This window comes from Mustela erminea, chromosome 4 (genome assembly GCF_009829155.1).
Source record: "Mustela erminea isolate mMusErm1 chromosome 4, mMusErm1.Pri, whole genome shotgun sequence".
Classification (NCBI taxonomy): Eukaryota; Metazoa; Chordata; class Mammalia; order Carnivora; family Mustelidae; genus Mustela; species Mustela erminea.
In genome coordinates, this window is record NC_045617.1 from 148,965,237 (window position 1) to 148,981,507 (window position 16,271).

At 42.1% G+C, this 16,271-nt stretch overlaps 2 non-coding genes across 2 annotated transcripts; both read right to left on the bottom strand.

Annotated features, from left to right (window-relative positions):
* Positions 1-6,912: 6,912 nt before the first annotated feature.
* Positions 6,913-6,984, bottom strand: TRNAQ-CUG. Its single transcript has one exon. It is a non-coding gene; the product is annotated as a tRNA-Gln (tRNA).
* A 6,510-nt stretch (positions 6,985-13,494) lies between these two features.
* TRNAS-AGA lies at positions 13,495-13,576 on the bottom strand. Its single transcript has one exon. It is a non-coding gene; the product is annotated as a tRNA-Ser (tRNA).
* Between the last annotated feature and the right edge of the window lie 2,695 nt (positions 13,577-16,271).

Genomic DNA, 16,271 nt, shown 5'->3' on the forward strand with positions numbered 1-16,271 from the left:
GTTTTACCAGGAACCGAACCACGTTCCCACAATCCAGATTGTTCCCCGACGCGTATCCTCCACCTGCACCTGCCGATAAGGAGAGCGCACGCCTTCCCCTCTTCGGAGACACCTTCTCAAGTGCAAGCGTCACCCTCCAGACAAGGTTCATCTGCCTCCGCTCACAGTGGAGCCTGTGAGCCGAGTGGAGCCTCAGAGCCCTGGGCTCTGAAAGCGCGCCGGCACTCCCCTGAACCACTCTCCACGCAGAGCGACATTAGGATTCATGAAAAGTAGTGACGCTAACAGGTAACTTTATGTAACACCTTGTGCCAAGAAGATAGGAGGTAAGCGGGAGCCCCATAATGGTGTATTTCCATTTAACCCATGGAGAAACAGCCCAATGCTGCCCAATGAGATGTACTGACTGAGGACCGAGGTTCTCCTGAGTTCCTTAGGAGACACTCCTAATAGTGTCAAGTTGTTTGCAGACTCAGGGGTAGATGTGTTACTACCCTAAAATAATAGATAGCAGGTCCTATTTTTTTTTTCAAGCCCTTACTACACACACCACTTTATACATGTCATTATTTGTAGACCTTTACAACAGATCGATTTTGCAGACTACAAGGTCCACAGAGGTCCACCCATAAATGACTGAGGAATGATTTGAGAGAAAGGGAAGAGCTGTTTTGGCCCCAGAGATGGAGAGAAATTGGAATAAAGCTCCATATGCTGGAAAGGAGTGAGATTTTGAAAACTCTACAAAGTCTCAATCCACATATTTGTTGGAAAGGATTAATGCTTCAGTTCTGCTGCATGGAGACCCCAGAGCTGATTCTTTTGTCCCCACTACCTACCTCCGATAGCACTTTCAGGGGATTAAAGTGTTTCTGAGGACTTCACAAATGACTGGAGGAAACAAATAGTAGATTAAGAGGCTTATGAGTTCTTGTCCAGAAGGAAGAAAGATGGGAGCAAACTTACCAGTGAGGAAGGAGAGACGGCAAGAATGGGGCAGTGGGGAAAAGGCGACCACAAACAGAGGAAAACACCGGATATTTCCTTGTAAAGTTATGTGATTTTGAAGATAAAGAAATAATTCCTTAGGGAGCCACTGAAGAAATCACCTTATTCCAAGGGGAAAAATCATACTGGAAACAGCATTCTCTAGAATAATATTCAATGGTGTGAGGAAGTGGGAAAAACACCTACAAGATACTTGGGAAACATAATGTAAGTCTAAGACCACATCCAGCTCAGATGTATTTTACGTCAAAGAAGTTGTATTTACCGCAGAAAGTATTAGGCAGCATTTAAAAGGGGTAGATTCACATAGAACTATATGGAGGAATCTAAAAAAGAATTGGGAAAATTTCAGGAGCAGAATGAGATATTTAGCAAAATATCACATGGAATATAAAATTAAATACACAAAAATATTGACGTCTGCTTTGCGGAAAGAAATTCCAGTAAAAAGCTAAACATTAGATACTTTTTATGTTAGATACTTAAAATAAAAGATCTTATTTACTTGAGAGAGAAAGAGAGAATACGAGTGGGGGCTTGAGGGCAGAGGGAGAAGTGGACTGCCCCTAAGGAGGGAGCCCAATGACATAGGGACATGGGGGTCCATCCCAGAACCCTAAGATAATGATTCTTAACTGACTGAGCCACCCAGGCACCCTATGTTAGATAATTTTAAAGTTAACTTTGTGGGTGAGATTAGAGGGAGATCATTATGGAGGTTTAAAAAAATCAATCAATTAAAATTATTGTTTTTACAGATACTAATTTACATCTAGGATCATCTAAAAATCTGATGGGACATCTTCAAAGACATAATCAAAGAATCTATATATATATCATTAGAATGACAGAAATTTCTAAGTGTCGATAGTCTAGGGATATCAATGCTTGTGAACTGATTATTGGAAACTATGGAGTTATTTTGGAAACAAATCTGGACCATTTAATTAAGAGAAGGACAAACATACCACATGATCCAACTTTTCTTTCTGTCTTGTGCTATATATCCCGCAAGTCTATGGGAAGATACTCATCTATGTAGTGGTGTTTGTACCTGTGGGATTTTTAATCAACCTCTTTGTTCTAAGACTTGGTGAGTTGATCAAACTGGGTGGATGCACCCACTGAATGACTAAACAGCGAGAAGAAGTTACAAATTAAATGTAAAAATTGTATGTGCCCCACTGGACTGCTCATATAAAATAACAAAACACATGCAAACAGAACTACATATTTCACAAGAAAACATTCAAAAGGAAGTTAAATAGTCAGGGGTGGGAGGTCAGGGAAAGTTACATAGTAAACAGAATACTCGCTACTGGAGTTAGAAGGCATAGAACATTCTATTGTGAAAGGGAAATATCAATCAATCAAATGAAAACAAAAAGCTGTATATGGACCAATAATGGTAACATGCTTTGAACTGGGAAACATAATTAATTCAAATGCCTGCTCTGAATTCCAAAAAACAGATTGCAGCTCTTAACATTATGTGGATCCTGTCGACGACCTCCAGCCAGGCTACCAGGAACATCCCTGTGGCTGAGCAGGCTGGGCTTGTTATCCACTGCAGTGAGCACACACACTAGAGGGGTCTATGGAGAAGGATGTTAGAACCTATTTCAGGATTCCGTTGGGTGCTTTGGGTGAGGGTCCAAAGTAGCAGGGTTCTAATGTAGATTAGAAACTGTCAGAAAGCAGGAGCAAGTCTATAACTGAGTATCTCAACTGATCTTGTGTATAAGGAGGTAGACTAGAGTGAAGGTAAAGCCATGATTGGTAAGGAGTAGCAATCATTTGTTTTAGGCAGAGGGAGGTCTGGTATTTTGTGGGTGGCCACAATGCCCTTGGTTTGGCTTAGCTTAAACAAAGTTGTGACGTCACCTGTTGGTCTCACTTTGCCATGGTCTCAGAGGAACCATGTCTGATGTTGATATTTGGTGAGATTATGCCCAGTAGGAGAATAATATGGCATGACTTAAATGCCAGACGAGCTTCTGGATGCTATAAGTTGCTTTCTTCCCCTTTCTTCCTTCCCCTATGGCAATGCTTTTCTTGTATTAAATTCTTGTTTACCTCTTAATTTCAAAATTGAAATTCAACATATTGAAGTTCTTTTGGGATAGGAATGAGGAATATTGATTTTGACCAAGATCTTTGAACTCCATCTCACAACAGATGTGGGTAATGAGGGACATTAAAACAATCTCAAATAGGGCTTTGTGCATGGTGTGAGATGAACAGACTTTGAGAGGATCAAAGATTACTGGCATGATTAATTCTATTGAAGGACAACTCATATACCAGAAACCCCTGTACCAGGCCTGTCCTGTCACCTAGTAGGAGGACCTATTTAGTTTGCAGACAATAAAGTGATCTGTTCATAGAATGTCCTAGGAAACAGACATTACAAGGGTGTCTTTGTAGATGGCAACACTCTTGATGGGAGAGCATTACAAGATGCTGATCACACTTGAAAAGTTCATCAGCAATATACAATGAGTGATGGATATCAACGGTGGGCAAACTACATCTCTACTTCCTCTGGACATGTACTCATCTACTTCATTCATGCCTTCCTCCTTCTTAAGTTAGGCTTAAGAAGGAGGCTTAAGGGCACCTGGGTGGCTCAGTGGGTTAAGCCGCTGCCTTCAGCTCAGGTCATGATCTCAGGGTCCTGGGATTGAGTCCTGCATCCAGCTCTCTGCTCAGCAGGGAGCCTGCTTCCTCCTCTCTCTCTGCCTGCCTCTCTGCCTACTTGTGATCTCTCTCTGTCAAATAAATAATAAAATCTTAAAAAAAAAAAGGAGGCTTAAGTTAGGCTGGGTCTTCTCATGCTTAATCAGAAAAAACAGAAAGGAAAAGAACCTTCACAATCCTTCCTCCCCTTTTCTATAATAATCAGACTAGTCCATATGGCTATGGGTTTTAATCAAGTATAGTGGCCAGTTTTTGGTGTAGAGAAAATATCTGCTGACCATATCTTCTTTAAATGTTCTGGTTTGGGGGACACCTGGGTGGCTCAACCAGTTAAGTGACTGCCTTCAGCTCGGCTCATGATCCCAGGGTCCTGGGATTGAGTCCTGCATTCAGCTCTTTGTTCATCGAAGGAACCTGCTGCTCCCCCCGCTTGTGCTCTCTTTCCCTCTCTGACAAATAAATAAAATCTTTTAAAAAATTAAAATAGGGACGCCTGGGTGGCTCAGTTGGTTGGACGACTGCCTTCGGCTCGGGTCATGATCCCGGAGTCCCGGGATCGAGTCCCGCATCAGGCTCCCAGCTCTATGGGGAGTCTGCTTCGCTCTCTGACCTTCTCCTCGCTCATGCTCTCTCTCACTGTTTCTCTCTCAAATAAATAAATAAAATCTTTAAAAAAAAAAATTAAAATAAATGTTCTGATTTTGAGTCGGGTACAATTTTCGGATAACAAAATGTATGCAATAAAGTCAGGGTTTTATCATTGCAGAGTTGAGACATTTTCTGCATTTTTTAAACATCTTAATTTAATTTTATTTTTTTATGTTCCAAGATTCATGGTTTATGCACCACACCCAGTGTCCCATGCAATATGTGCCCTCCTTCATACATTTTCTACATTTTTGTCCGTAAAAGAAAACATACACATCTTGAACTATAAAAGAGAATAAAGAAACTTCAATTTTAACCAAATGAAAATCAATCTCTATACAGGGATGAGGAGTGGAAGAGTAGATTGCACATACTCTGAAAGTCAAAGGAGCATGATGATGTTAGGAGTTAATTGGGCACTTAGGAAATCAGGGCCAGGGTCCCCAACAAGAAAGCAACAGATTCAGAACAGCTAAGACAAAACTGCACTAGCGTCCTGCTTTACAACTTAGATGAGACCACTATAGCATTCTGCCTAGCAACCTTTGCAGAGGTGAGTTCTGCAAAACATCCTGAAACCACAATGAACTCTGATACATCGGTCACTATCACAAGTTGAGCAGTTAGTCTCCACATGTCAGCCCAAAAGACCATCAATCCCTGAGCACTAACTGGACAGGCAGACAGGTGCATGGTCCAAGCCCTGATTGGGACACCTTAGCAGCCAGCCCACAGGGGACCCACACTCAGTGTGCTCAAGATAGTTCTGCAAAACAGCTTATAAAAACCCCTAGATTCAAACCCCCAAATGGCAGCCCTCTCAGGCCCCCGCCCTTTCTGGGAGCTTTGTACTCCGGCTGTACTCCGGCTGTACTACAGCTCAATACACTGTCCTCCCCTCTTCATCTCCATCTGGTCTACCTCTTCATTCCTTGAAGCACAACCAAGAACAGTGGGCACTAGGGGAACAAAAATCCTGTAACGGTAAGACCCTAACCAGTATTTCCCCAGTGCAAAATAGTACAAGAGCAAATGAAAAAAGGGAACGTCTATAAATAATGTAATTAGCAAAGAAAGAGGAGTTGTTGCTCATTTTTTATGACAAAGAGGGATTTATTTTATTTTTTATGAACATATAACGTATTATTTGTTTCAGGGGTACAGGTCTGTGAATCATCGGGTTTACACAGTTTGCAGCGCTCACCACAGCACACACCGTCCCCAGTGTCCGTCCCCAGCCACCCAGGCTCTCCCACCCCCTCCCCTCCAGCAACCCTCAGTTTGTTTCCTGGGATTAAGAGTCTTTTATAGTTTGTCTCCCTCCCTGGTTTCCTCTTGTTTCATTGTTCGCCCCCCTTCCCCTATGACCCTCTGTCTTGCTTCTCAAATTCCTCATATCAGTGAGATCATATGATCATTGTCTTTCTCTGATTGACTGATTTCGCTTCGGATAACACCCTCTAGTTCCATCCATGTCATTGCAAATGGCAAGATTTCATTTTTGATGGCTGCATAGTATTGCATTGTATGTATGTGTGTGTATATATATATATATATATATATCTATCTCACATTTTCTTTATCCATTCAACTGTTGAAGGACACCTGGGCTCTTTCCATAGTTTGGCTATTGTGGACATTGCTGCTATGAACATTGTGGACATTGCTGCTATGAACATTGGGGTGCAGGTGTCCCTTCAGGTCCCTACACTTATATCTTTAGGGTAAATACCCAGTAGAGAAATTGCTGGGTCATAGGGTAGCTCTATTCTCAACTTTTCAAGGAATGTCCATACTGTTTTCCAGAGTGGCTGCACCAGCTTGCATTCCCACCAATGGTGTGGGAGGGTTCCGAGAAAGAGGGTTGTTTGGTATTCTTTTGGTGACACAATGACCAGATGAACATTGCAATGAAAATATTATTATGGATGCCCCCTAAATTTTTACTTTAAAATATCTGAAATCTATAGATATTTTAAAATGCAAGAATGCATCTCATACGCTGCTGTATGTAGAATCACCCAACTTAAGATTTCCCACATTTGGTTTGTGCGTGTGCAGGTGGAAAGTCTGTCCATATGTTATTATATATAAACTGGGCTCAGTGACTACAGGGGGCGAGGAGGGGCCAGAAATTACAGCTAGACACCACGATAGAAGAGAAAATTGCTATTCATTGTCTGTATATTCTCCAATACTATTAGAATTACTTATTTCCCATGTCTGAAGTATCTAAAACATTCATTCTAATGTGCACAGAAAATGAATGTCCTATAAGTGGATTGTTGCTTTTTATTAGAGTTGATTTTCCAGTCACAGCAGAGTGCGGGGCATTTGCTGTTTTCCTCCTGTATTTACTTTTGATGCTTCTTTTCTTTCTTGTAAAATCAACTCCATTAAGCCAGGATAAAATTTATTCCTTCCTCCTCACCTAGACGCAGACCCCTCAGGACTTGCAGAAACTCATAGGAGACACCAGGGACAAAATTGACTTTGGTCATTTAGGTGAATGGTTCTTTCCTGGGAAAAAACAAAAATGGGACCAAAATACAAAGCAGGTTCCACCGAGACTTGAACTCGGATCGCTGGATTCAGAGTCCAGAGTGCTAACCATTACACCATGGAACCCCACATTGGGTAACTCTTGGCATAATCCCCTATGATGAGCTTCAGAGATTCTACTGAAAGCACTTACTTGAATTTATGAGTCAGAATTCTTAGTTCATGTCCACCCATGACAATCCTTGGATAAGAACTGGGAGATTTTATTTTATTTTTAGCTTATCTTCTGCCACCTATACAAACCCATAAAGTCCCCCATTCCCAGCTCAGGCACTTAGTGGTCCTAATCCTCTCTTTCTTCCTCATTAAGAAAGAGAGTGAGCACTGGTTATACATAGCATTACTGGACTGAACGTCCTATATTCATTGTATGATTTAATGCTCAAACCGTGGGTGAAGATACGGTTAGTCCCTATAAAAACAGGGGAACAGGCTTGGAAATTTCCTATCTGTGATCTGCAATTCTTCCCAGTTTCAGCCATGTATTTTTTCCATGTACTATATCTAACTATCAGGTATATTGCTTCGAGGAAAACAAACTTTAATGTGTCCCTGTCTGGCACATTCATGGAGGGAAACCCTGGAGAGGGGCTGCGTTTCGAGGAAACAAAGCAGGTGCGCTGCAGAGAAAGGAGGAACTGCCACGGGTTAAGGAGCGTGCGGGAGATGCTGTGTTTCACCATCTAGACCCCTGGTCAGATTCGCCTTCCTCACGAAGAAGGTGCCCAGGGAAGTCTGCCAAATTGTACCCCAAATGTTCTTTACTGCTGCTTCACAGACACTTTTTCTCCCCCGAGTGCTCTGGCTAAAGAACAGGTTTCTGGGCGCAGCACTGTGTTGGCGGGACTCCCGGGGTGCAGGCTCCCTTCCCAGCGCGTCCCAGGACTGCAGGACGAGTTCTAAGGGCAGCAGTCTGTGCCCCTGCAAAGCCGCGTGGTGACTACCTACCCGCGCTCAGGACTGGGTTCCTGCGGGATCAGCAACCTGATCTCCGGGTCCCGCAACGGCTGCGCTGGCCATCCAGAGGACAGCGGCCACACGAGTGTCCCCCAAGAACTGGGCAGAACCAGATCACAAAGGCGGTCCACCTCTCTTTCCAGTGGTCTCAGTGATAAAAACAAACAAACAAACAAAACACAAGGAACTTGCAAAAAAACCAAAGTCAAACAAACACCCCAAACCAAAAAAACACAAGGAACTTGCAAAAGTCAACTCCAGGCAAGACACGAATCCCATGCAAAGCCTTTACAGGGCCCGGACCTTGTTCCAGAAAATTGATTCTGCTCAACTGCACAAGTGCATGTGATCTCCAATGAGGCAAGAAGTTGTTACCTTGTAACTCAAGAGAGCAAGTGCAAAAACATTGCCATAAAACATAATTTTAAAGGGACTGCAGAACCAGAGCTCACAAAATCCCGAGCTGAGACCTTTCTCTCTTACTTCAGGAAATAAGTCATTATCATCTCAGGCTTGGGGATAGCCGGTGTGCCCTGAACAGTCACTTCTTGGTCTGAGGCTACATATGTATATATCTGGAAAGCAGGAATAAGGAACTGGATAACGAGGAAATTATAACTGAAACAAAAAAATGATTTAAACGGAGAAATATATATTTTAAAGTTCTTATTGTAGAAAAAAGTAATTAGGTTAGTGCCTTCTACACAATCATTTAACTAGTTTTACTGAATTTCTAGGGAAGGCTGGGTGCTATGCAAAGTCCTAGACACTGTAAAAGTAAACAAGACAAAGGCATAATCCCTGTCTTCATGGAGATAAGCATCTGCCAGGAAAGAAGCTCCCTAAACACCAACAGGAAACACAGCTCACGCAGGGATAGGTAGGACCGAGTGCTTGTAACTGGCTGTCTAATGGCATGGTAAGATGCAAAGCTAAAAAGCAAATAAAATCAGGACATGTTGGCTTACACAAGAATGGATAATGCTACTCTGCAGAGAGAAAAATGGAAAATATGAGTTCAGCATATGATCCTGATTATAAAAGGGGGAGCAGTGGGACCCCTGGGTGGCTCAGGAGTTAAATGCCTGCCTTCCATTCAGGTCATGATCCCAGGATCCTTGGCCAGGAGTCTGCTTCTCCCTTTGCCTCTCCCCCTGGCTTATGCTCTCTCTCAAATAAATAAATAAAATCTTAAAAAAAAATGGAGTGGTTTATCTTAGACAGCAACAAGACAGCAAAATGAAAATGGGAAGAGTTGAGTTCCATAACAGACTTAGAATTAGGGCTCCAACAGCCCCCTCGCTTTCTTAGTTGTACTGGCTGCTCCAGCACTGGGCTGTGAACGGGGCACACACACCAACAAGGGGACATCCAGTGAGCATAAGAGCTTGCAAATGTGCTTCCCTCTATAATATATTGGTGAGCACTCATTATCCTGGGGGAAAGAGGTGTTCAGTCCATCTAGAGAAGCTGCTTGGACGAGTCAAAAAGAATTTGTTAGTTCTCATGACCATTGAGAGGCAAACCATTCCAAGGAATTCACAAGGAATTCACAGTGCCCCCAGACTAATGCTTCCCTGCATTTAGGTTCTTCCTTTATACCATGTAGCCTAATCGTAACCATTAAATGAAATTCCTCAAGAAAGATCAAAGATAAAGCAGCTAAGGAAACAACCTCTTTAAGTTCAGGCTGCATGACTCACTAAGCTGAACACTGCACTCGAGCCATGCTTGAAGCTGAGATTCAAGCCCAACCGGTTCTGATCTTCTGCCTCCTACCCAGTTAGACAAATCTGGGTCACGCCCTGGGGGTAGAACCAGGCTCATTTTTAAATGGAGAAAGATCTGAAATTCTGCCAACTTCTCTTCAACCTTAATCTTGAGTTTCCCAGAGAATAATTGTTTTTTAATTACATTGTCCTCATTCTTTTTGGGGAAGGAAACATGCAGAAGTGTTTCTAAGTAACAATACTTCTCTTTAAGTCTCAATATATCTGCTACAGCTTGTGTAAGAAACACATTTTTGTCTAGGGGTTTTCTTGTGATAATTGTCCAACACCTAGTAGCTCCAAATCAAAGCTGTTACATAAACCATGCTTTATCCAGAATTTCTTGCTTCTGGAAGACTAAGAAATGGAGAAAAAAATTCCAGGTAATGACAGAAGTAAAAAGATACACAGAAAAAACCACAACCATAGTGACATTTTCACACAATATACCTCTCTGAAAAACGAATAGGAAACATGAATGGAAAAATAGCCGTAAGACAAAATAATGCCATCCACAGACACACAGAGAGAACAGTGCACATACCAACTTCGGGACTCAAACCTTTTGCAGACACAGATGAAGTGATCTCAAATTTGACATTTTACTAGGCCACGAGGCAAGGCTCCAAACACGTAACCGGGTTGGATACATGCTATTATTTCACAGCAATAAAATTATGCCAGAAATCAAAACACGAAAATGAAAATCTTTTTTTTTTACAAAATAAATAAATATGCTTCTAAATAATTTATGGTTCAAGGAGAGGTCGCAATTGAAATTAAGAACTGTTTTTGAAATAAATGAGAAAAATAGTACATAACAGAACTATACCCGTACTGTGCAGCTAGAAGTGTACTTAGAGGGACACCCTTATGTACAAATATATTAATAAAATAAATGCCAAAGAGTAATGTTCTAAACATTCATTACATGAAATTAAGAATTAACCATATTTTGTTTAGCCACCCATCCGTGGATGGACATTTGGGTTGTTTCTACTTTTTGGCTGTTGTAAATAATGCTGCTATCAACACGAATGCACAAATAAATACCTGTTTGAGGAGTGCCTGGGTCGCTCAGTTGTTGGGCATCTGCCTTTAGCTCAGGTCATGATCCTGGGGTCCTGAGATCAAACCCCGCATCAGGCTCTCCCACTCCTTGTGTTGTGTTCCTTGTCTCACTGTTTTCTCTGTCAAATAAATAAAATCTTAAAACCCCAAATCCCAAATATCTGTTTGAAATAATGCTTTTAATTCTTTTGGGTATATACACAGAAGTGAAATTGTTCGGTCCTATGACAATTGGATTTTTAATTTTTTCCAGCCTCATTGAGATATAATTGACATCTAGCATTGTGTGAGTTTAAGGTATTACCACAGTAGGTTTAGTTACCATATCCTTATCACATAGTTTCAATTTTGTGTGTGTGCGTGGTCTATTCCAGAAATGCAATGTGATTTAACATTCAAAACTCAATCCATCAAAATACACCTTTTTAATGTGTAACATTAATAAGTAAAAGAATAATTATGTGATAATCAAAATACGCATATAGAAAATATTTGGTAAAATACAGTTTCCAAGGGTGTCTGGGTGGGTCAGTGAGTTAAGCATCCACCTCTGGCTCAGGTCATCCTGGGATCAAGCCCAGCGGGGAGCTGCTCAGCTACCATGTTTTATTCAGAATTTCTTGCTTCTGGAAGACTAAGAAATGGAGAAGAAAATTCCAGGTAGTGACGGAAGTAAGAAGAGACACAGATAAAACCACAACCATAGTGGGACATTTTCACCCAACATACCTCTCTGAAAAACTAATAGTAAAAACTAAATTTACATTTATGTAAATGGAAAAATAGCCGTAAGACAAAATCATGCCAACCACAGACACACAGAGAGAGCCTGTTTCTCCTTCTCTTCCCTGCTCGTGCTCTGTTTCTCTCTCTCTCAAATAAATAAATAAATGAAATTTTCTATTCATATTTTTAACTTAAAAAGACTTCTGTTTTCTAGGTATTTACCCAAAGGATACAAAAATAGTGATTTCAAGGGGCACATGCACACCAATGTTTACAGCAGCAATGTCTACAATAGCCAACTAGGGAAAGAGCCCAGATGTCCACTGAAGGATGCACAGCTAAAGATTAAGTATAGGCATATAATGGAATATTACTCAGCCATCAAAAAGAACAAAATCTTGCCATTTACAACACCATGGATGGAACTGGAGGGTATTATGCTAAGTGAAATAAGTCAGTCAGAGAAAGACAAATACCATATAATCTCATTCCTTTGTGGGATTCAAGAAACAAAACCGATGACATAGGGGAAGGGAAGGAAAAATAAGAGGAAAACAGAGAGGGAGACAAACCATAAGAGACTCTTAACTCTAGGAAACAAACATGGTTGCTGGTGGGGGGGCAGGGGAGATGGGGTAACTGGGGATGGGCCCTAAAGAGGACATGAAAAATAATGAGAACTGGGTGTTATACACAAGTGATGAATCACTGGACTAATAAAATGCTACATGTTAATTTAATTGAATTTAAATAAAAAATTAAAACAGAAAAACTTGTTTTTAATAGTTACAGATTCATAGCAAGTTGCAAAAATAGTGCAGAGTGGTTTCATATACCCTTCACGCACTTCCCCGGTGGGTTACTTCTTACATAACCAGAGCACAATATCAAAAGCAGGAGATTAATGTTGGCTCAGTGTTCGTGTATAATTCTATCTCAAGTGAAAGAAGCTAATCCCCAAAAGTCACCTACTATGCAGGTTCATGTAACCAGTAACAGAACATCACGGCAACAGTCTCCCACCGCCTCCCTTTAGGGTCATGCCCACACCCTCTGCCCACCATCCCTAAATGCCTGGCAACTGCTCATTTGTTCCAATCTCTATAATTGCGTCATTCTGATAAGCTCATGTAATTAGAATATACAGTATGTGACCCACGAGATTGACTTCCTCCTCTCAGCATTAGTGTCCTTGATGTGCTTCCAAACTGTTGATTCATCCTCAGTGTCCTCCTCTTTCGTGCTGACTAGAGCTCCCGAGGACATGCTGCTGTCTGTGTCCTCACTCACCTGCTGAAGGACATTTGGGCTGTGTTCAGTCTGGGCTATCACAAGTAAGGCTGCTATGAACGATCATATCCAGGCTTTTGTATAAGCATAAGTTCGCATTTTGCTGGAAATGAAGAGTGCAGCCCATGAATCATACAGTATTTTCATGTTTTATTTTGTAAGAAATGGCCAAACTATTTTCCAGAAAGGCTGTGCCATTTTCCATTCCCACCCATAGAACGATTGTATTAAATTTCAAGAACAGTTTCAAAAAAGGTCAGACTGTAGGGACGGGAAACATAGGTGGCCACCAGCAGTTGCTCGTGGGGTTGGGAAGTGGCTATGAAGGGTAACACAGGTTTAGGACTGACAAAACTGTTCTTGTCCTGATTAAGGCAGGCGGTTACACAAAAATATGCATCTTCTTTCAAAAAGTCAATTTTACTGTACTATTATCTTCTAAATTAAAATAAAAATAGCTTTCATTTTGTGGCAGAAATACCCTCTACAATTTATCTGAGGGACATTTTCACCAAATTGTCCGTTTTGGAAATAGCTTCCTTAGAGCGGGGTTTTGGGGAGAGAAAACTCAGAGACATCCTTAAATTCTGCACAACGCTGGGCGCAGCTCTATTCCTTCTTGAGAGCAGGATTGTACTCACTCCGTTTTTTTCTGGGAAACACAGGGAGACCCCAGACACAAGCCCCCTACCCCTATACCGCTGTGACAGGATCAGGTTGCAGGGAGAGGGTCCTCTGCTCGAGACAAACTGGGTAAAAGCGACGTAGTCGGCAGGATTCGAACCTGCGCGGGGAGACCCCAATGGATTTCTAGTCCATCGCCTTAACCACTCGGCCACGACTACTGGTGCACAATGGGGTTCCCAGAAGTACATTAGGAAAGGTAGGCGAGTTAGCGGCAAGATTCTGGGGGCGGACAAAAGTGTGTTCAGTGAGACGGACAAAGACCCGCTGATTCAACGAAGCCCTGGGGAGGAGGTCGAACGCCCCCGGTGGCCCCCGACGTTTAGGAGCAAGAGGACGAGGGTGCTCCCTACAAGCATCTTCGTTTCCAATGAAGTTGAAGTCGATTCATAAACTACCGCCTGCTTCCCTTGCGGGGAACCTGGGAGAGTGTTGGTGCTGGAGTCTCCGAAACTGGGAGCAAATTTACTGGGCCCGGAGGGGCGGGGGGCGGGGTTAGGGTAAGCACAGTTTTAGACCTGGAAGGGAGCAACCTTCTTCCAGAACTCGAAGGCGGGGTGCTCTGGATGACACTCGGAGAGAGATAGTTGCAGGGAAGGAGGGAAGGAGATACTGTCGCTGATTTGTGTCCCCGGTGCAGGGAGAGCGACAATTTGCTGAGAACCGCTCTGGGTCCCCTCCCTTCTTGGTGTCCCCAGGCTCCAAGGCTCACACCCCGAATATTCATCTCATTGCATTTGGAAAAGTGCTTGCCAAACACCAACGCGTTTTCGCTTTCCATACGGGTTAGAAGAAACCTGTAGGTATAGATGGTCCAGAAGTTTCATTTCCCCTGAGTTCTTAGCTGCTTCCTGAAAAAAATGGATTACCTGGTTTGGGTTTGTTTTGTTTTTGTCAATGCAAGAGCCCATTTTCCTTCAATTGTCACCAACACAGCACGTTTCCTGTTCTCCTTTTTAACGTTTGTAACTCAGCTTCCTTTGGCAGAATTTCCAGAGGTTCTACAGGATCCCGAACCACTCAGAACAAAATGGTTGAGTGTGGATGCTGGAGAACATTTCATGCCCAGCAAAGTGTCAACGGGCAAGAGGTGAGAGCTGATGGATATGATGTCTCTTGAGGAAATAGAGGTAACTGCTTGGATTTAATACATTATATTTAGCCAGAAGTAACAAAGTGTCCTTTAAATAGAGCTCTATTCAATTCAGATATCACTGGGAATGGGGAGGGAGGGGCTAGATCGCATTAAAGATAAAGTATTTTCCTTTTATTTAGGTAGGGAAAAGATAAATCACACCATCACTTATGAAGAGAAGGAATGTGTTTATGGAAAGTAAGGATGTCTCACTGGGAATCTGGAAAATTCCCCACTCTTTGCTTTAAAAATTGTTTTAAATCTTCATTTTCTGCTTCTCTCCATTGGAATATTGGGGGCAGACATTTGTCTTGAGCCTTCCTAAAACATTTTTTTAAGTTGCAACTTTTTGATATTAACATAATAACCGCCTAAGTGTTCTTCATCAAAGTATGCATGCAAAATAATTCTTAAGGTCTAATTAAATGTCAGGAGGTTAGAGACGCAGAGAAGACTCCAGGAATTCTGCAAACCTCTAACTGGCATCCACTAGTCAGGAAACAAACTCAAGAGCCATGTAATTGTGAAGGGTACTGAGAAAGACAGTTGATCAGCAAGGGCTATTGAGGAACACTCAACATCAAAGTCCTGGTGTCCACAAGTGGAGAATTCATTTTTCTTGTGCCGAATGAAATAGATGTTTCTCCTTCATGACTAGAAGAATCTTGGGTAATGAGGACTGTCTCATACTGGGATGAAGGGGGGTGGAGAAAACAACCCACACTCCTACCTCCCGGAAGCTAGCAATAGCAGCACTTGGGTGTATCTTCTTTTTCTCTCCTCCCCCTTGCCCCCGTATTTTGAGTGCAAAAAAGGGGGGGATGGTTGAAGTCACACAAAACATAAATTGTGCCAATATCTTCCAGACAAAAACCATTAGGAATACAGAAGAGGTTGATGGGTGCATCTCAGTAAGAGGGTTTAATCTTGTGTTAGGTGATTTGGGGGGTTTAAAGAATCAGGGCTTCTCTGGACCGGGTGCTGTGTGGAAGGAGGGAGCCATTCTAGGATTGGATAGCTTAATAAATCCTATCCTGAAGGAAAGAAGACCAGAGCAGTGCTAAAACTAGGATTGGTCAAGAAACTGTCATCCCTCATATTGGACAAGAAGAGGAGATGCTGGGTCATTTTTGTGGCTTGACAATACTGGTGTCTCTGGGTCTGTTCTGTGCGTGTTTCACGTTTGTGTTTGTGTTCAGACAGGACGGCAGTGTGATCTTATTTCCATCTTAATCCATAGATGGTCACTTGAAGGGCCTGGCCTGACATCTGCGGTCTGTGAAATTGCTTATGTTAAACAAAAGAACATCAAGGTCTTGCTGAGAATACCAGGTCAGCCCCCGTGTGGCGGAAGCTGCTTTTCTCTGTCTCAATTTTGTATTTTACTAATTTAATTGCGTGTTATATCACCAACACTTTTTTTTCCCCTAGGCACTTCTCAAATGTCATTTTAGTGGCTTTCTAATGTTCCCTTACTCAGATGAAGTCGGAATCAAGCAAATAGTTCCCCCTGCTGGACTTCTATGTTATTTGTGCTCTGCTCTTCTTACCCTTTTTAAAATACTGTAACTGCTTTGTGCACAAAACGCTTTTCTGTAGTTAGGATTAATTCCGTAAGACAGTGTTTTGCAAAATGAATTACCGATTTGACTGTTTTCAAGCTCCAAATGAGCTGAAATACCCGTGTGTGTGAGGTGCAAAGTTTGCAGGAACAAAGAACT